At 46.8% G+C, this 21,891-nt stretch overlaps 1 protein-coding gene and 1 long non-coding RNA gene across 8 annotated transcripts in view; one reads left to right on the top strand and one right to left on the bottom strand.

The window, feature by feature from the left end:
* Nucleotides 1-21,891, top strand: part of SLC39A11 (solute carrier family 39 member 11) — a 353,304-nt gene that overhangs the window by 182,690 nt on the left and 148,723 nt on the right. The gene's annotated exons all lie outside the window — the stretch shown is intronic.
* LOC115281846 lies at nucleotides 12,918-13,908 on the bottom strand. Its single transcript, XR_003904429.1, has 2 exons — nucleotides 13,802-13,908; nucleotides 12,918-13,260 (listed from the first exon to the last, which is right to left on the bottom strand). It is a non-coding gene; the product is annotated as an uncharacterized LOC115281846 (long non-coding RNA).

The raw sequence follows: 21,891 nt of genomic DNA, 5'->3' as shown, positions 1-21,891 counted from the left end.
CCCCCCCCCCCCCGCCCACCAGAGGCTGTGCACCTGGGGGTCATGCTGGGGAGGGTCGTATGGCCTTACCAGGACTGATAGCACTTCGCCTTCTTTTATGTTGTTCTTTCTATTTGCCATCTATTTTCTCCCCTCCTTTGTACTTTATTGGGTTTATTGACCTTTCTACATGACTTTCTCCTTTTTCCCCCTCACCCTTTATTTGTCTGAACGTTTTAAATTCACTTTCGTGTTTGTGGCTACCGTTGATGTTTTAACAGGGATAGTAGACTTACTGACATTCAAAATCAAGGAGTATCTCTCTCCCCTTCTCCCGAAGCAATCTCTCAGGGCCCTGGATGCTATAACTTGGTTTACTCTGGCATCTTCCATATTATTTTTCTAATATTTTAGTTCTACCCTTTTTTTAAATTTGATACTTCCAAGTTAGCTACTAGTACTGTTATTGTGTTATTTTTTCTTACCTTAGATTTTATTTTTCATTTTTATTAAAATTAAAAAAATTATATATTCATTTTGAGAGAGACCACATGACCTTTAGAGGGGGCATAGAGAGAGGGGGAGAGAAAGAATCCCAAGCAGGCTCCATACTGTCAAGTGTGGTGCCCAATGTGGGGCTTGAACCCACAAACCGTGAGTCTTGACCTGAGCCGAAATCAAGAGTTGGACACTTAAATAACTAAGCCACCCAGGCACCCCGTCTTTAGATTTTATTTTTTAGAGCAATTTTAGGTTCATAGCAAAATTGAGCGAAGGTTGGGGAATCCCTCATATACCCCCATCCTCTGTCGTGCACAGCCTCCCCATGGTCAACACCCCCCGGCCAGAGAGGTACATTTGTGGCATCTAAAGAACCTCTGGGGATGCATCATTAGCACCCAGGTCCACAGTTTACACTAGGGTTCACTCTTGGTCATGTACATTTTTTGTTTATAAACAAATACATAATGCCGTGTATCATCCATTACAGTATCATGCAGAGTGTTTTCACTAAAAGTCCTCTGTGCCCCTCCTATTCACCCCTCCTCTCCCCTCCTCTCTCCACAACTGTCTCCATAGTTTTGCCTTTTCCAGAATGCCATACGGTTGAACACATACAGTTTGCATTCACATACAGCCTTTTCGTTATTGGCTTCTTTCACTAAGCAATATGCATTTGAGGCTCATTCATGTCTTTTCGTAGCTTGATAGCTCATTTCTTTTCGGTGTTGAATAATATTCCCTTGTCTGGAGGTGCTAACGTCTGGATGTTTACCCATCCACCTACTCAGGGACATCTTGGCTGCTTCTAAGTTTTGGCAATTATGAATGAAGCTGCTATAAACATCCATGTGCAACATGTTGTGTGGACATAAGTTTTCAACTCCTTTGGGTGAATACCCAGGGGCATTATTGCTGGATCATCTGGTGAAAGTATGTTGAGTTTTTTTGTTTTTTTTTTTTTTTTTTTTTTTTTTAGTTTTAGAGAGAGGGAAAGAAAGAGAGAGAGAGCGGGAGAGGGGGAGAGGGAGAGGGAGAGAGAGCATCCCGGGCAGGCTCAGCCTGGAGCCCAATTCAGGGCTCGAACTCACAAACTGTGAGATCATGACCTGAGCTGAAATCATGAGTCAGACTCGCAACCAACTGAGCCACCCAGGTGCCCTATATTAGCTTTTTAAGTTGGTCATTTATAAGCCACACTTTCTTGATAACTGTAGCTTTAACATAAGTCTTCTGATTTCAAACAATGATTAAAAAGTTTTGAATAAACATCTTGATAACAGTTTAATAAGCCTAAGTGAGTCTTTTAATTTAGGATCCTCTAATGATTCAGAATCTTATAATGCTTTGGAGCCATTATTTCATTTATTCAGCCAACACATGTTTAACAATCTCTTGACATTTGCCAGACAGTGATTATTTTTATTATCAAAGACCATGAATGGAGATAGAAGAAATCCGAATAAACCTAGATTGGGGTCTATATTTTTCTTCTGAAAACTTTATTAAAAAATAGAAAATAGACCTTTAAATTACTATTATTATGTATTATTATTATTATTTTAGAAGGGGACAGAGGCAGAGAGAGAGAAGGAAAGAGAGAATCCCAAGCAGGCTCCATGCTGTCAGTGAAGAGCCTGATGTGGGGCTCAGTCCAACGGCCCCAGGATCATGACCTGAGCCAAAACCAAGAGTCAGGTGCTTGCTTACTCGACTGAGCCACCCAGGCGCCCCCCCCCCCAACTTTAATTTTTAATGACATCCTGCTTATCAGTTATTGTTATTGTTTTATGTGATCAGCAGTTGCTTGGATTTTCCAGCACGTCTGTCCGCTTCTTTGTTCAGCATGGCTCCGCGCTTCCCACCACATTCCCTCCTCCTTCTCTATTACTTCCTTACTTAGGATCCATGGGGATAAAAATCTCCTCTCTCGTCTAAAAATATCTCTATTTTGCTCTGACTCTTGGAAGAAAAACTCAGTTGCACCTAAATGCCTCCGTTGACAGAAAGTTTTATTTCCTTTGGCACACTGACAACGTCATTCCGTATTATTGCACTTAGACCATTTCTGTCACGCGGAAGAGTTGTGTTACGTGTTGTGTTCTCTGTAAGCATTATAAAAACGTATCCGACAGCAGCTTCCTCTCTGTTTTCTGTCTTTCTCTCTGGTTGCTTATACATCATTTTTGTCGTGGTGCTTCCCAGTTTCAGTGTGATGTGGTGTTGTATGTGCACGCGTGCGTGCGTGTGTGTTTGTTGTCTTGCATAAGACTTGGAGAGCTCTTTATCACTCAAAGATTTACATCTTTATTTATTTATTTATTTATTTTTACTGTGGCTTTTATTTTTTTATTTTACTTATTTTTCTTTTCTTTTTTTAATTTTATTTAAATCCAAATTAGTTAACACGTAGGGTAATGATGGTTTCAGGACTAGAATTTAGTGATTCGTCACTACACATAACACCCACTGCTCATCCCAACAAGTGCCCTCCTTAATGCCCCTCGCCCATTTAGCCCATCCCCCACCCAACACACCACCAGCAACCCTCAGTTTGTTGTCTGTATTTAAGAGTTTCTTATGGTTTGGGTGCCTGGGTAGGTCAGTCGGCTAAGCGTCTGACTTTAGCTTGTGTTTTGTGGGTTCGAGCCCCGCACTGGGCTCTGTGCTGACAGCTCAGAGCCTGGAGCCTGCTTCGGATTCTGTGTCTCCCTGTCTCTCTGCTGTCCCCCACTAGCACTCTGTCTGTCTCTCTCAAAAATGAACAAACATTAAAAAGAACAGTTTTGTCTCATTTAAGCTGAATACTCATTATTATTAATTTCTGGAAAGTTTTTAGCAATTATCTCTTCAAATTTACCTCTCCCTCATTATTGTCTTCTGCGGCACTTAATAGATGTTTATTCGAAGCTCTTATTTAAAAAATTTTTTAAATGTTTATTTATTTTTGAGAGAGAAACAGAATATGAGTGAGGGCGGGACAGAAAGAGAGGGAGACACAGAACATGAGGCAGGCTCCAGGCTTTGAGCTGTCAGCACAGAGCCCGACGCAGGGCTTGAACTCACAAACAGTGAGATCATGACCTGAGCTGAAGTTGGACGCTCAACCGACTGAGCCACCCAGGCGCCCCTCCAAGCTCTTATTTATCTGCCCCATGTCCTACCCTTTCCTTGATGTCCTCTATCCCTTTATCTCTCTGTGGGCTCTTCTCTGGCTCATGGATTAGTCCCTGAGCTGAGTCTCACCCGCCCTTTAACTTGACTGTTGAGTTTCTAATTGCAATGACCACAGTTTTTATTTTTGAGTTGTCACAGTGGGTTGCTTCTTTTTACTGTGTCTGCTTTCCTTTGTTACAGCTGGTTCTTTTCTTACAGTTTTGATTTCTTCTGTTATGTCCTTCATGTCTTTAATGCCAGGTTAGACATATTTCATATTTTCAATGGAACATCTGTCATATAAAGCCGTGTTTCTCCTTTGTGCATCATGGACTCCGTTTGTTGGAGTGCTGTTTTCTTGTAGGCCTTGTGACTTCTTTTCATTTTTATTTTTAATGTTTTATTTTTGAGAGAGACAGAGTATAAGCAGGGGAGGGGCAGAGAGAGAGGGAGGCACAGAATCCAAAGCAGCTCCGGGCTCTGAGTTTTCAGCACAGGGCTGGACGCAGGGCTTGAACTCATAAACCTCGAGATTTTGACCTGAGCTGAAGTTAGATGCTTAACCGACTGAGCCACCCAGGCGCCCTGGCTTTGTGACTTTTTAGACCAGTACTTCTCTAGTGGGGTGTCTTTTGCTCAAAGGATTCCCAAGGCCCTGGATCAGGGGAGGACCCTTCAGCCTGGTTTTGCATTTGCTTTGTAAGACCCTTTTACAGTGACATTAGCCTGAAACTGATTTTTACAGTGACAGTCAGGTCACGGTTTTCCCAGCCCAGCAGACAGTAGACACTCAGAACTCTGAACAGTTAAGGTGAAAGCCCATGGTCTTTGTCCTTCAAACATGTAATCTTCTTTTTTGCCTCTCTGTGCAGCTCGATGGATTTTTTGGTTCTAGTTTCCTATGCCCTTCCACGTAGGGACAGAATTTTGTGACTCTTGCATTTATAGACTCTCACCACTTGCCTTGTGTGGCTCAGGGCCTCATCGTGCCCCATGAGGACGGTAACACCCAGAATGCATTCATGGGGCCTGTAATCCTAGGCAGCATCTGCGCCTGAACCGGTTTTGGCCTTTAGGCTCTGGTTTATCGCTTCCTTGTCATCGGTGATCCCTTCTCTGTCGCAGACTCAGATGTGCACTTAAATCTCTTTGGTTTATTTCATCCATCATTTCTAGGCATTGTGGAGTGAGATTTTGGTTTTATTTTAATCTTTAAATCTTGCTGGAAACAGACCCATCTCTAGGAGAAATGTAAATTTGCACAATAATTGTATCGTGTACGGAGTCCTTCACGAGGTCCGAGGTGTCGCAGGCTCTGCCAGGCGACGGGCAGTGCCCCTTACGTGTGAATCGTTTCCCAGAGCTTCACAACTCGTATCTCTTTTAAGACTTGTGACCTGACATTTCCGCAATGCTGACAACGAAATGAAAATGCAAACCAGTGTTCACATTCGGCAGGACTGCTGTATGTGGCAGGTTAGGACTTCTGTTAGGCTGTTTGGCAGCGAGGGAAATTTTCAGTGGAGACTCCTAAGTGGGGAGTACATTTGTAACTTTTGGGGCTCTCAGCATGCTTGTTTTCCCGTTTCGCCTTGCAACTGGAGGTGTTTTCTATATGCGGCCACCGTACACAGAACCTGGTAGACAATTCCACGTTGCAGTAGTGGGGGTGGGGGGTGGAAGATCTCTTGTTAGCCCTTTCATGACCCATGGCTAGCTTGGTGGACTGAGCTCAGCCTGCCCTGTAAAGGACAGATTTAGGGGCACCTGGGCGGCTCAGTCGGTTAAGCTTCCGGTTTCAGCCCAGGTCATGATCTCACAGTTGGTGGGTTCGAGCCCTGCGTTGGGGTCTGTGCTGACAGCTCGGAACCTGGAGCCTGCTTCCGATTCTGTGTCTCCCCCTCTCTCTGCCCCTCCCCTGCTCATGCTCTTTCTCTCGGTCTCTCAGTAATAAATAAAACTGTTAAAAAAATGTTAAAGGGACAGATCTAAGAGAAGCCCAGAGCTGTGGTCCCCATTCCTCAAATTCTCAAGGGTGGATCTCAGTGTGTTTATATCAGGATTCCCTGGGGCACTAGAGGAAATGCGGGTACTCCTGTGCTCCTGATTTGCTTAAATCAACTCTCTTGGGAATCTGTTGGGGAATCTGCCTGGCAGAGTTCCCCAGGTGACCCTCAGTCATAAAGCAGGGTGAGCACATTTGTCCTGGATGCGCAGGGAGGTGGTGATGGTGGGGCCAGTGCATTCCTGAGGATCTTTTTGGTGATCCGTTTCCTTTGAGATGGATAGGCTACTAATAAGGAGAACAAACAGAATCTTAGGCTCTGCTTGGGGTAGGGGGGGAAGGTGATTCAGCTCCGCGGTTCATCGGAAGTCCTATTTTGGTGCATGACTTTTTTGAGGGGGAAGGGGATGGATTAAAGGTACTTGGTAGCATGAAAAGAGAGAGGGGAAAGAGAAGAAAATCTAGGATGAACACTAACTTCCTTGGGGCTGAGGCTAAAGTGTCGCCTGGGTTTTGGTGAGCTGGTGAGCAGAGCCCCTCCCCCCATCCCTGGTGGACCGAGGTTGCCATGGCAGCAGGCACACTGCTTTCTGTAGAGCCCACCCAGTGGCTCCAGAGGTCCTGTCTGGCTGAGCCCAGAGGCTCAGGGTTCTGGTGGCCTAGAGTGGGACAGATTCTGGTGGGGAGGTGATTGACGGTTTTGAGATGTGCTAGTCAGCTCCGTCTCGGTCGGATATTCTGTTCCTGCTCCCATGCTTTGGCCAGAACCTTCCGAGCAAAGACATCACAGGCTACCCCATGGGCGAGCACACCTCCTTGCCACTTGCCTTTGGCACTCGCCCTGGGTCTTTCCATGGGCTTCCTTTGGGTGGGTTCTCCCGCAACAGGGTTTCTCAGAGTGGGTTCTGTGGCCTTTCTGCACAGACATTTCTTCCCACGCTCCTGGTTTGGCGAACGAGGAAGATTATGGAATCTGTCATTCTGTTAGAAATTACGAGAGGAGAGGAGAGGATGTATCCCCTCTGGTGCCAAGTGAGCCAGAATGATCAGGGCCCCCAGTGAAGATTCCCAGTAAGCCCTTGTCCATGGACCTGGGCTGGACATCACACACGAGGGAGTCCATTCTCAGTGGGTGTCCTTTGTGTCCTTCTGGATCCTTCTTTCTTCTCTAAGTTCTGTTCCCTCAACTGCCTGTAACACCTTCCAACTCCTAAGCCCTGCCCATTTCTCCCAGGAGGTCCAAGACCCTTCATTGAAGAAAAAAACTTAATACGATTTTTGTGAAAGTTGTTTAGGTGATCTTTTTAAAATTTTGTTTTATTATAACGCGAGACCTGCCTTCCGAACCGATTTTGAAGCGTACACACATACACCATCGGCGCCTTGGGTACAATGTGGCACAGCAGACCCCACAGCTGATTCACCTTGCCTGAAACGTTGTGCCCACTGATTAGGAATGCCGTCTTCCAAAAATACAGAATGCTTCACCCATTTGAGTGTTGTCTTTGGTCACGGGCCGGGCTTACCTTCTTGGCTTATCTTCAATTTTAGTAGATGCGCTACTGAAACAAGCAAGTTGATTGAATTGTTTGCTTGTGAATGTAGGTATGTACGTATGTGTTTTTTCATGCTCAAGTTTGAGAACCATTGCAGAAGACTGTTCTTGGCCTGGGCTCAGTTAGGGTCTTGTTCCAGTCAGCTATCCCACCCCAACCTGCAAGACACACACACACACACACACACACACACACACACAGCTTCAGCCCTACACTGTCTCTGCGGTAAGAGCTCCCATCTTGGTTGACATAATGAGCACTACATTTCCAGCCCTCTTTCGTGGTGGTCCTCTTTTTTTTTTTAAATTTTTTTTGGTGGGGGAGGAGCAGAGAGAGAGGGAGACAGAATCCCAAGCAGGCTCCATGCTTCCAGTACAGAGCCCAACGTGGGTCTCACAAACTGTGAGATCATGACTTGAGCCGAAATCAAGAGTCGGATGCTTAACCCACTGAGCCACCCAGGCGCCCCACGTTGGTTCTCCTTTCCATTTACAGTCTGTCCTAATCCGGACATCGCTTGGAGAGTCTGTCCTTCTGAAGCCTCATGTTCAGCAAGGTATTTTCTGCTTTCAGCAGAGGCTGAAGGAGTACAGAGCACTCAGCGGCCACGTCTCTCCCTTTCTCCGCACCCCTGCTGGATGGCAGGTGCTTTCCCACTAGGAACCAAGCCATTCTTCACGCGTCCCTTGTGGTCGCACGAGAAGGTCTGTTCCCAGCTGCCCCATTCAATCTTACTCGTTTCACCAAGCAGGGTCTGTCCTTGAACATGAGGGCAGCCTCACCTTTCCCACACTGATCTTACTGGTAAGCCCCACGCCCTGTGACTTCCGATGGTTATTTTTGCTGTATCTCTGAACCAGGTTTGATTGTTGTTGTTGTTTTGTTTTGTTTTTGCTTTTGCTTTGTGTTTTAGCTTTGAGCGACGTCAGGTCAGTGCAGATAGCGCTACCTGGCAGTCTTCTCCCGTTGGGCCCAGCCCTCTGCCTCAGAAAGCAGAAGGCTCAAGAACAGCTTCTCATACCGGGGTCCACTCAGGCTGTCCTGCATGACCGCTGGGCATCTCGGCGTAGTTCCTGCCTGGGGTCCTGATGCAGAGACAGCCGCCCTCTGAAGATGTGGTGCCCTATTAGCTTTAGCAGCTAGTGACCCTTTCTGAAAGTTGAAAATGTTGACATGACTATGAATCTTAAAAAACTCTCACTTGAGATACAAGACTGGACTCTACCGGCACAGAGTATCGGGATCTGAAGGTATTTGAAAACTCTGCACCAAATCCCATCATGATCTGGGTTCTTTTGTCCCATCATTGGCCTTAAGTCCAAACCAAAAATGGTAGAGAAAGGGAATGTATCTCCCTCCAGGGAACTACATCTGTTTCCAGAAACCAGTTTGCCTCCTGGCCCTTCCCCTTCTTACTTATGTTGATGGGAAACCTAGGAAGGAAGGAGTGGTACACATTCTTTTCGGCAGTTAGCTGTCTGGGTGCTGTTTCCACGAGCCACTAAGTTTCAGTTTCCAAGGTGAATTTCTAAAAATTACATGGATACATTGTTTAAAAACATAAAATTTTAAAATGGAAGTATGATGGCCTAATGAAATAGCATTGAGTATATAATACATATGGTACATAGACCACGTATGTATTTATGCACATGCGTGCTCATGTACAGTTTGTCTATCTATCACAGTTTTCTCTGGATAATAAGCAAGCACCCAGCACAATGTAGGGATGCCAGTGACCTACTTTATTCCCATCTCTCTGGTTAACATTTTTTAGGATGTGCAGATGGGTAATAACGTTAGTCTAAGTAAAGTATATTAGATGAATAAATCTGCTATTCAAAGAAGAAAGAAGGAAGGAAAAGGAAAGAAAAAAAAAAGGACAAAGGTACTTTGTATTCCAGAGCAGAAGAGACGATCTTAAAGGGCACCAGCCCTCTTGATTGATGCAAAGTCTCTACTAGGGTTAGCAGCTAGTGACCCTTTCTGAAAGTTGAAAATGTCGACATGACTATGAATCTTAGAAAGCTCTCACTTGAGAGCCAAGACTGGGCTCCACTCTGCCAGCACAGAGTATTGAGATCTGAAGGTATTTGAAAACTCTGCACCAAATCCCATCATGATCTGTTGTTTTCTGTCCCATCATGGCCTTCCGCCCTTTTGGACTTAACGTTAAGTACGGATTAAGTGTACCAGGCACACCATTAGCCTTTCTTTCTTTTCTTTTTTCTTAATGTTTATGTAAGGTTGAATCGGCAGAGTGAGAAAGTCACAAAACAGAGAGACTGGGAAAAGAGATCAGAGCACTTTTTCATAGAGAACTCTGGGGTGAGGTTCCTGGGTCTGGACAGAATGGGCCAGAGAAGTCGCAGAGACGATGCAGAAAACCGAGTTCAGAAATAAATGTAAAAGGCTTTTATTGGGGGTGCTCTCCGGGGAGGTTCCCTGGTCCAGACAGAATGGGCCAGGGAAGTCGCATGGGAGAACAAAGGGCAGGGCCTTATACAGTTTCTGATGTGTGTCTGGGGGCGGAGAACCCCCTTGTGAGGTGAAGAGATGAGGCTAGGGCAAATGACGTGTTTCCGGGGAGCTGGCAATGGGCAGAAAGTTCCAAAATGGTGGTCTGCCGGCCATCTTGGTATTATTCAGCGGGATGGTCCGTCAGCCATCTTGGTTTTGTTTGGCGGGAAAGTCCTGAGATGGCAGTCTGTCGGCCATCTTGGTGTTCCTTTCCCCAAGCCCGCCACCATACCTGTCAGTTTATTTATTTATTTTGAGAGAGAGAGAGAGAGAGAGAATCCCAAGCAGGCTCCACGCCCTCAATGCAAATGGGGCTGGAACCAACCAACCATGAGATCATGACCTGAGCTGAAATCAAGTCAGGTGTTTAATCAGTCGAGCCACCCAGGTGCCCCAGGCTTTTTTTTAAAAATATTTTTATAAATGCAATACAAGTTCCTTTTGGGAACCACTAAAATGTGGCTTCTGTTGCACTCTATTCTTGCCAGCCAGAGGCCCCACACCCACTCTTACCTTCCCCCTACCCTGGTCCTTTGGGGTGGGTAATATTAGCACCCCATCTGGCAAATATGGAAACTGAGGCATAGAAGGTATCAGGTGGCATCTTTAAAGATGCATATGCAGGAAGTGGTAGAGCTGGGATACAGAATGGCCACGAAGCCTTGAGTGAGTGCAGGCTCTCCATTCCCCAGAACTATTCTCTCCTGTAATGCCGCCCAGAGCCCTCCGTCATTGCCTTGGGGAAAAAAAGGGAAGGAGAAAAGCCTGAAGAGGTAAGAAAATGGGAGTGTGCCAGAGAGCTGGCTGTAGACATTCCCCTCCTGTCTGTGGTTTGTGCCGCTGGAGGACAGGACGCCCTTAGCCGGCCTGCCAGCCTCCTAGGCTGTCTGTCTTGCTCCTCCCTGCCCACACCGCCCATCCTCTATGATTGACAGCCCCCAGGGGAAGTTTGGGAGAAACTACCAGACCACCTCAAGTCAAATAAATTGGTGGTAATCTGCATCTGGGCACACAAGTGCATATTCTCTCTCTCTCTCTCTCTGTCTCTTACACACACACACACACACACACACACACACACACACACACCTGCAACATGCTGAAAAGGTGAATGAAAGGAACACTTCTGGGACTCACAGCCCTTGTAGCTTTCTCTCCCATTGAGCCTGGCAAGGGAAACAGGTGGTTTCTGTGTCTGAATCCTTGTTCCCCATCTGGTGAATGGGGAGACGGTGGAAAAAGTGGCACACTGGCACAAGAGCTGCTGCCAGGCGTGTGGGCCACGTGCCCCTCTGGTGGCACCAGTAACATGTTTCTATTCACTGTCCGCCCAGTGCCCGCACGTCTGACCTTGGCAGAAGCTTACCCAAATACGACGTGACTTGGGTTCTTCGTGGAGAGTACCCGTGGGTCTGGGAGAGTGGTTTTTCTTTGTTAGCTGGGACTCATTCTTAAAGAGCTGGGATTTTCTTAACAGAGTGGGTAGCTGTGCCGAAGTTTACCTTTGCGCCCACTCTGAAGCGTCTCCAGAACAGGTTAAATGGCAGGAGTATATTGCAGGGGGAAATAGTTAGCTAATTAAGAAAACAAACTTTTGGAGACAAACATTTAGCTGCATTTACATAATGTGTAAAGTATTTGCATCTCAATGATGTGCTAATTATTCTTTATGTAGAAGCCCAGGCTGATTGGAAATGAGCCCAACCAACCCATGAGTGTCCTTGACATTGGCTTCACCTTTCTAGATTCGTAGGGTTGCACTCCCAAAAGAGACTTTTCTCGACCTATCAGAATACAGGGGCTCCTGCCCAGAGCAGGTTCTGTCTTAGAAAGACTTTGTCACAACCGCATCCTCTGCCCCAGAAAGGGGACTCTCTTTGCTGACTCTTGTGGAATGCAGTGCCATTTGCTCCCACCCTTGATCTGCTGGAACATCTTCCTGATTAGTAAGATCTTCTGCTGAGATGCATGTCACCCACTTGTCCCACCTCCGAATAATCCCCTTAATCTTTACGTTGCTGTTCTGGAATCTGATCGGTGTCTGGAGGCTTCAGTCTTGGTGCAGGATTCCATGCAGCAAAGGAGAGGAAAGCGTAGGAGGACACCCGTGCCTACCTGTCCACACTGCCCTCCTCCAGGCTCCTCCCTTCCTGAACCTGCTCATCTCTGGATAGGCTTTCCGACTGGGTTGAAATGAGGGTGGCCAAGGCCCAGGACCGGCTCGGTTGAGAAGACTGGCTGCTTTTATGGGCTGAGTGATTAATGAGGCCAGAACTCATGGCCAGGAGACCGTGCAGGGAACTGGGGATTTGCATGGGCAGTGAGCACTGGGTGGGAAGGTGGACCTGAGTCTGAGCCAGCAAGCCAAGTTCAAGTCTTCTTGGCCTTCACATGTCTGTTCTGTTTTGCAGCCTGGGGTGACATGTACAGAGCCAACAGCCACCTGGAGCTGCCCAATTACTTGGCAATTACGGAGTTCTTGCAGATACCAGGGTGAAGCATGGCTAGGAAAATACAAGGGGGCTAAAGAGCAGAGATTGTCATATGAGCTTAGACATGGGTGATCTCGGAAGGGACCAGCCTGGCAGCCTGGGCTGATCAATGGGGCATTCTCAGACCCTGTTTCTGGGAAAGATGCTGATGTTCTGTGATCTGGGGGTTCTCATATACCAGCTGCTGATCCAGCAGCATTGGCCCCTCCCCAGACCCCGCAGAGATACCCATGGCCAGGCTCCTCCCTTGGGACATGCAGACCCACTAGGTCTATCGCCGAGACTGGGAATCTGGATTTAAAAAATTTTATCAGATGATTCTGATCAAGGCCTGTTTTCAGAAGCACCAGTCCAGTCGTTTCAGGAAACTTCCAGGGCAACAAAACTCCTAGAGCAGGTGGATCCTCCCTAAAACCCTTCCCTTCCCTCTTGGGAGGGAGCCCAGAGGATCCATGGCTACAGATGTGCCCTCAGGCATCCGCGAGATGTTCATGCCCCACGTGCTTTAGAGAATTAAGGCATGGAAGGGGGGCCTTTGGGTTTTAGTGGGGGTGGAGACTGGCGGCCTGATGCAGGAGCTCGAGGTTTGAATCTCCGTCCTGCTGTGAAGTAGCTGGGTCCCCCTAGCGGGATCACTCGGTAGCCGAGGTTTTCTTACTTTAGTCAGACCTCTTTTGATTGCTGGTGACAGGAATCAACTCATCCAGCTGAAGCCATATCAACTTTTATTTGCTCACTCGTGGGAAAAGGTACTGAAAGCTCAAGGAATCAAGGGCCTCGGGCTCTGAACAGTGAGGCCGGCACCAGCGAGACAGACTGCACCTGGCGTGTTTCCCTTGTTTTTGCTCCGCGTGGCTGGGCTTCAGCCCGAGGGGCGGTGTCCACAGGGCAATATCCGTAGGCCAAGGCTCTGACTTGACTGGCTCAGATCATACGTTCATCCCTGACTTGACCACTGTGCTCTGCAGACTAGATCAGGCTTAGGTTCGGGGACTGGGTTTCGAGGTCTCATGCTGAACACCTCTATCTTCTCTGTCGGAGCTTTGAATAACTTTAAAAGGGAAAGGAGGCAGAGGGAAATTAAGATTCCATCCTCAGTACCAATGAAGATTGGGTTAGAGACCATGGCTGTGATGTGCATCACAGTGGGATTCGTGATGGTGGGCTACAGAATTAGGCCAATTTATTCGCCAACTCACAGACATGCTGGGGGACCCTATGAACCTCTAGCATGGAGGGCTGGATTGGAAGTCAGGCTGCCTGTGGGCACCCTGGCACTGAGGGCAAGGGTGGGGGTGGCTGGGTGGACCTCCCCAGATTCATTTGTCAAGAAACTCACTCTGTCCCCATGGGGAGGTATTAAGGGGCCAAAGGCCAGGAGGTGTTAGGGCAAAGTGCTTCCTCATGGAAACAGGAGTAGGGGAAGAAGCCCTTCACACCCCAATGAACCGGGGGTAGACCCACCGGTCAGGTTCATGAAGAAGGCAGAGCTGGGAATAATGACAGGGCAGCTAGTTGAAAGGAAGAGTGTATGAGCAGGCCACTGAGCTAACCTGCTCCTTACCTGTAACATAGGATTTGCGGTGACCTACCTCACCGGGTTGCTTCTAAGATTAAAGAAGATCAAAAGTTCTCCAGGTGACCATGCCTGTGGGGTCTTGCTTGGTGCAGAATAGGCATTTAACCAGTGATCCTTGAACCTGAATCGGAAGAGAGAGGAGGCCATGAGGCAGGGTCCTGAGGTCGTCTGAGGCTGTTGCCTGTCACAGTGGGGCCGGTGACAGTGGGGTTGGTGACTACATAAGCCTTTGAGGGTTAGAGTGTCCTTTTTTCAAGTTGGCATCTACTGCCCTTCCTCTTTTTGGTTTTCTTCGTCCCCTGGTAGGGATGAGGTGCAAGCAGTGTCTTCTGTTAGTAGGTAACTCTAAGAGCTGGCATGCTCAGAGAAGGTCCGCAGTGAGATTCATCTAGTTCCACCCACTGCCTGTGTTCCCTGGAGATCCAGGTACACTGAACTCAGCTTCATCCATTGGTTTCCAAGCCCAGGCTGGTCCGGATGGGCCATGCAAAGCCTGGGGTGTTGGGGGAGAGGACAGACAATGCTTGCAAAGGCCAAGGCAAGCTGTTGCATAGACACCACAAGGTGTACATCGGATGCAGCATTCTGTCATGGTGGTCGCTCTCTGGACTCTTCTTCGAGTCGTCAGGCTGAGCAGTGACCTCTGTGATGATTCACATGTGGCTGGATTATCCACACGAGCCGCTGGCTGGATCCAGGTAATTAACTTCTTTGGGGAACATAAAGGCTTGGGAATAATTCTCCTGAGGGCCACCGATGACCAAGAGATATGAATCTTAAAGAAATCTTAAAAACCCTGCTTTTAATAGCCTGTATCAGGGGCCAGCAAAGCCCAGTCTGCTGGCCAGGTCTGGCCTATTTTTGTAAAGGGTTTTATTGGAACTCAGACACACCAACTCATTTATGTGCTGTCTTTGGCTCCCCTTTGCTCTACACAGGCCGAGTTGAGTAGTTTTCCAGGAAGATGGAATGACCCACAAAGCCTAAAATATTTGTTATTTGGACCTTTGCCCAAACATTTGCTGACCCTTGCGGTGTATGTCCGTAAGGTAGGCGTTTGCATAAATAGATGTTGGTTGGTCAGTGGATAGGATGTTTTGGAACGAGAGTCTTAACCTTAAATAAAGCCATAAACTCTCCGAAAATATGTGCAAAATGTTCTGTGTAGATATGTGCACACACTTCTCTGGGAAAGCGCGCCTTTCATTGTTTATTGCAGATTAGTTAAGTACCACTGGGCCAAGCAGGGTGCGGTTGTGAGCACACGCACACATGCCTTCACGGTGCTCGCTGCCACCAGATGTGGTGGACCTGCGCACAGACCAGTGACGCCCTAGAACGTGGATAAATATGATGGAATTCAGGCTGCAGGTGACCCCGCCCACACACACAGCGTACACGTTCTTTCTACGACACCGTTTAAGTCGAGCCTGAAGAGGAGACGGCTCAGAAATAACCCCAAAGATAACATTTATATCACAGAAATCCCAGAACAATAAGTGTCAATCAACATGTAGCCAACTGTCAAGCGCTGCTTATAATTCCTGTCCTGATAGCTTTTAGTCTTCTAAACATCAGAGCTCACTAGAGGCCCGGAAGGTAACTGGCCATACCAGACTTTGAAATGATTTAGACAATCAACACATCTTTTCTTCTAACAAGAAAGAAATCTTGAGGATATATTGTTAGTTCTCTGACTCCTGGACATTCTACCTTGTTCCTTCTTGACCTCTAGCGGGTGACAGAAATCTGGCTGAAAACCATTGACCTGGGGGAGTATATTATAATATGGAGTATGTTCTACGTGAAGTCATGTTTCGGCATGGTATGAGCCTCCAAAAAATGTGTGTGTGGTTATATGTGTTATCTATACAGACACAGTATAAATATAAAAAAGGTAGTCAAGATTTGTTCAAGGTGGTCCTTTCTCAGTGGGTGGTGGATGATTTTTAGTTTCCCTGCATCCTTATCAGGATTTTCTATATTTCCCCTAACGTATGGGAATGTCTGTGCTGTCAGAAAATAATATAATACATTTAAAGGGAATATCATGCTTTTCGTCTTCGGGTGCAGAGAGATGCTGATTCCTCTGGCAAACAGATTTGCTTCTCAGTTAGTGGACATTCTTATTTTCTGACCAGTTGGAATCTGAAGCTCATCTTGGGGGATTGCTGTCGGCACAGAGCCCAATGCAGGGCCCAAACACATGAACCGTGAGACCATGACCCGAGCCAAAGTCAGATGCTTAACTAACTGAGCCACCCCAGCACCCCAACCTGGTGCAAATGTAACATAGACCAGGATAGCAAAGCCATGGATGTCCAAGGGCATGACTAAAGCTTCCCTATGGTTTTTAGTCTTCTGTGCTCCTTCCTTCCCTCTCTCCCTCCTTCTCCCCCTATAGTGGCTTATCTTCCAAACTCCTTGACTACGCTTGGTACTTTCCTTTCCCCCCACCCTGGAGTCCTGGTGGAAGATGGAGCCTGTCTCTCAGGATAGAGGGTGGACTTCCAGGCTTTCTTGCAGCTAGAGCTGACCTTGGCCTGGCTGGTGGGATGGACCTGAGAGCAAAGTTATCCCAGCAGAAATGGCCAGCACTCAGTGCCAGTGACTGGAGCCAGGGCACTTGGCATCCAGCACTGAGGACAGAGGTGCTGCTGCATGGGTCTGTGGTGGCATTTTGGTGGAGCAGGGGTCCTGGTCTCCCTTGGGTGAGTTCTGTGGCCTTCCTGGATTAGTTCCACGAGCCCTTCGGGATACTTCTGATGACTGATTTGGCTTCTGTTGCCCTTCACTGAGGCCTGTGCCCCATAAACTCTCCCTGCTGAACCTGGCTGTGGGCGAAAAGTCTCTCTTGCCATCAGGTCAAGTCTCAGCTTTCTTACCTTCTTGTAGCAAAGACAGCCCACAAACCGTACTTCTTCAGGCCTTATGTTTTCCGCCCTTTCTTGTTATCTCAAGCCATGACACTGGGTTCCCCAAATCAACTGTGTGGATCCTGGAAAGCAAGAAAATCCCCAGACCAAGAAACGTTTGTGGAATTTTAGATTCACTCGAACTTTTTCAGCACTGCAGTTTCCATCTGGTTACATGCCCTGGGGCAAAAGGAAAGCTTTGTTTACAGTCGCCTTTGCAGAGTGTAATTAATGCCCTTTGTGAATCCAGGCTGTGTGTGTGCTCTTGTGATTGTGGTGCCTAACAGTGTCATTGATGGTGTCATGTTTGGATTCCTGGTGGCCAACCTCTAGGACAAGAGAGGAAATGGGAGATACCAATGGAGGGGAGGTTTAGGTAGACCTAGACCCTACATAGACCCCATGTAGACACAGGAAGAGGAGAGAATGCCTTGGGCTGGGGGAATTGATTTCTTTCTCAGTTCTTCTGGTGGCTGCCTTTCCTGGTGAGGGTCCATATCCTCTAAGAGAAGAACAAAAAAGATTTTCATTTGATGTAAGGAGACCATGGTTTCTATCAAGTAGTACAATTACTTTTGACCTTCTAGTCTTAAATTCCTTTGCCTTCTCCCTCCCTGTGTGTTTTGCAGTCATATGTAGTCTTAGTTCCCCAAACAGAACTAAGAATCAGCTATTACCTTGAGATATCTAATTGGGTCTATGGCCATACCACCCTGAACGCGCCCCATCTCGGAAGCTAAGCAGGGTTGGGCCTGGTTAGTACTTGGATGGGAGATATCTAATTGGGCAGTAATATTTGGACTGATGTAAATTTATTTTTATTTTTTATTTTTTATTTTTGAGAGAGAGAGCATACACGAGCAAGTGCAAGTGGGGGAGGGGCAGAGAGAGAGACAGACACAGACGCTGAAGCAGGCTCCAGACTCTGAGCTGTCAGAACAGAGCCCCACGTGAGGCCTGAACTCACCAAACCATGAGATCATGACCTGGGCCAGCTGAACCACCCAGGCACCCCTGGACTGATGTAAATTTAGAGACTAAGGAAGTACTTGGATTAAGTAGTACTTATGTGGTCTTAAAACATTAGTTTTTCAAAATCTAGTCTTTATCAGAATTACCTTGGGGGTGTGCGTGAGAGAGGGCACATGGTGGATTCCTGGGCCCTAGGATCTGCCATATCCTGTCTCCCACAGGTTCTAACCCAGTAGCCCCAGGACCGGCTGCAGGAGTTGGTATTTTGTAAGCTCTCTCCATGACCCAGAAAATGGATGGACTTTTGCCTCCACCCTTGGGAGCTATAGCGGTCTAGGCTATTAATCTTTATTCTCAGAATTAGAGAAGGCAGCTGGACAGCATTACCTCATAGGGAAAAGTGAATCAATGACAAGTAAGTTCATATTGGCTGTTGGACAGGAGCCCTGAAATGGGTGCCGTTCTCCTGGATGCCTCCTCCCTGATTTGGTCATGGACAACCGCGTAGGGTAAGTATGGGCCCCCGTCTTCCTGGGGCTGGCTGGGAGTCGTTTGCTGAGCTCTTATAAGCACTGGTTGTCTCCGGAAGGCCCGTTGGCTCTCTCTGATGAGTGTGCAGACTCCCCCAAAGCTGGGATGATCTCTTTCCCCCGGGAGCGTTTGTGCTGAACATGCACACGCAGGGTAGACCAAGAACTAGAGAGTCTACCGCTCCAAGACCCACCCGGGATTTATTTTTAGACACATCCATTTCATCAGGAATGAGTTCATGTCGATTAATTGGTTGTTTGTACCTTTAGAGCAGAACTGCCCTGGTAGCTAATGTTACTGGATATTTTGGCTCCCTTGACTGAGAATAGGAAGCATTACCTTAGTTAGATAGTTGGAAGAAGCTATGTTTCAGTGGGTGGTGGGCTTAATGGATGAGAACTGTCTCGCTAAGAGTGAGTGCATCCATTCTCCTGCCCGACGTGGGTCTCGAACTCATGAACTGGAAAGTCTTGACCTGAGCTGAAGTCGGATGTTTAACTGACTGAGCCGCCCGGGTGTCCCCTGTAAATAAGTTTTGCATTATATTCCTTAAACGCCAGATGCTTCTCTGCTCAAAGTTTAGTAACTAAGCATAATAAATCCTTCAGTGGTCTTTCCATGAAGTTTCCTTCATCTCCAATGGAATCTTTTCCTGCCCTGGATTCCACGTGCCTCCTTGGATGGTGTTGCACTGAGCAGAGTGTGTGGCTGCTTTCAGAGTAGAATGCAGTTTGTGCAACCTCTCCCCACCGGAGAACTCAGATGCTAAATGGGACACAAGAGCAATCAGATAAAATACAGGGTATCCAGTTAAGTTTCAATGTCCAGAAAAGATATACTTTTAGGATAAGTATATCTCAGGCAGTATTTGGGATATACTTATACTAAAAGGTTTCTTTTTATCTGAAATTCAGTTACAGCTGAGCACCCTGTCTTTTTATTTGCTAAATCTGGAATCCCGGGCAGGGCTCCTGGCCACACTGGATTCCTCTCACCATATGTAATGTTTGCAGAACTGCTATGGTTCTTACAAGAGGACTAGGGAAGGGAGAGAACTTCTCATGTATCTTGCTCTTGAAAAAAGTAGTGTGTCAATATTGAGAGAGAAACGTAGCTTTGGGGACCATACCATTAGCATAAATGAAGCAGATGACTTCTCTCCTGCTACTTTTTTTTTTAAGGCATTACACTGTCTTGAGGAATGTCAAAAGGGAATTTTTAAAAAATGTTTATTTATTTTTGAGAGAGAGAGAGAGGCAAATAGACAGAGGATCCGAAGCAGGATGAGAGCACAGAGCCCAATGTGGGACTCAATCCCACGAACCATGAGATCATGATCTGAGCCAAAGCTGGATGCTTAACTGACTCAGCCACCCTGGTGCCCTTGAGGAGTTTTGAACTGGAGGCTGGCATTTGCGGTTGGCAGGTGGATACATCCGTCCGATGTGTGAGAACACCTGCCACTCCCAGTCGGGTCTCCTTGGCCATCGACAGGCATGGGGGGCGCACAGGAAAACTACCCGTGTCTGTAAGGAATTAACTAATCATATATCATCATGCAGGCCTTGTTTGGACTGAGGACCTTTCACAAAAGAGAAAATAAATACACCTGAAACTCTGAAAAATGTTCAACTTCACCTACAGTCAAAGGAATACAAATGAAGGGAAATGTCATTTCCTTCATAAGCAGATACATTTATTTTTTAAATGAAAAATACCCGTGCTGACTAAGAAATGCCATGGGGAGAACTCACGAACTCTCCTCATGGAAATGTAAATGGCATGGCCTTTCTGGAAATTAATTAGCCAAATGTACTGTGGCCCTTTCATCAACACTTCAGCTTCCGGGAATTTTGTTCAAATTTCTGCTTGTTAATACAGTTGAAAGCTTTTGCAGTGATATTCCAGAAAAAAAACATAGGAATAGCCTAAATGCCCAGCACTATGAGAATGTAAATAATAATTTCTATTGCTTGAAACGCTTCTAAGAGTTTTCAGTCACATGGGGGAAATGCTTATGTTAATATTTAGTGAGAACAGGGGTGCCTGGGTGGCTCAGTCGGTTAAGCGCCGGCTTCGGCTCATGTCATGATCTCGCGGTTCCTGGGTTTGAGCCCCGCGTCGGGCTCTGTGCTGACAGCTAGCTCAGAGCCTGGAGTCTGCTTCCGATTCTGTGTCTCCCTCTCTCTCTGACCCTCCTCTGCTCGCACTGTCTCTCTCTGTCTCTCAAAAATAAATAAAAGACATAAAAAAATTTAGGGAGAACAAAAAGCAGTCTTCAGTTGTATCCTATTCTCTCTAAGTTATGTAAAACCATGCAAAAAAGCACAGAAGGAAGTATACCAAACTCCAGATATATGTTTTAGGTGATGTACTTATGTGTGATTTAAATTTTCTAATGTGTATTTTTAGGGTTTCCAAGGTTGCTTTGATACGCATTTATATCTTTATAGTCAGAATGCGGTCACCAGCAGAGGTATATTATTTGGGGCACCTGCCCATGGTGGTGAGGTTGGTTGAATGGCTGATCAGCCCCGCCCTGACTACTGGAACCCATAAAACTTATTGAATGGACAACGTTTAAATGAAAGCCATGCTGTTGGCTTTATGCCAGGACTTCACATTTGCAGCATATACGTTGGCCTTTCCAAGGGGTTGCAGAGGATCTAAGGACACCCGTGGGTGAGTAGCTTTTTAGGGCTCAGGGAAACTGAGGAAATTCTCTCGGGTGAAGGCACTATGAGCATCATCTTGGCTGCCTTGTTTGCATCGAGAGATGGACTGCACTCAATTGCTAGCCTCCGGCACTCATACCTTCTCGTTTCCTGACAGTTGAGTCATGTCACAAGTGCCCAGTGGGTTCTAAAGACAGCATTTAAAGCAAAAACTTGAGGAGTCAAAAGAATCGCCTCCTTGAATATCCTTTTTCTCCCTTAGACCAAGACTTGCCCCTCCCCCAGAACATCCAAAGCCAAGAATTAATTTTTCTCACCATTTCAACGAACACCTTTCTCCTTCTGGGAGCTTGAAGCCAAAATTACTTTGAAAGGATAGTGATGGAAGGGAGAAAGGGAGCAATGAATGGGTAAATGGAGTTTTCTCAATGTTTGTTTTCAAAGGCATGCACCTGTGTTGGCAGAATGCCCCCATGATACAGCTCCATTGTAGTTCAGTTTTAGGAAACCAGCTGTTGGCCAACAAGGAGTCCTAAGCAAGCCCATGGAAGATTTAACAACATTGCACAAAGATTCTTCATCTACAGTGGGAACTTTTCCTCACATGTGGGGGTGGGTTTCCTGGGGTAGGTCAGCCCTCTGCTCCCATGGTGTGTATGAACCATGAAGCCATAAAATAAAGAATTAGTGCCTGAGGTCAAGAAGGCACTTTTGCTGGGTGGGTGCCCATCCTAGATGGGAGGGAGCAGAAAGCATGCCCCCGTGTGGCAAGATGAGGCACATCAGCTTTTAGCATCTGGAAAACCGCGGCCATTCAAACTTGAATAAAAAGAAATGGTTTTGGTCTATGTGTCTGTTTTTGTGCCAATACCATACTGTCTTGATGATGACAGCTTTGTAGTAGAGGCTAAAGTCTGGGATTGTGATGCCTCCCGTTTTGGTTTTCTTCTTTATAACTTTGGCTAATCGGGGTCTTTTGTGGTTCCATATGAATTTGAGGATAGTTTGTT

Source organism: Suricata suricatta, chromosome 17, assembly GCF_006229205.1.
Source record: "Suricata suricatta isolate VVHF042 chromosome 17, meerkat_22Aug2017_6uvM2_HiC, whole genome shotgun sequence".
NCBI lineage: Eukaryota > Metazoa > Chordata > Mammalia > Carnivora > Herpestidae > Suricata > Suricata suricatta.
This window is presented reverse-complemented; position numbering and strand designations above follow the sequence as displayed.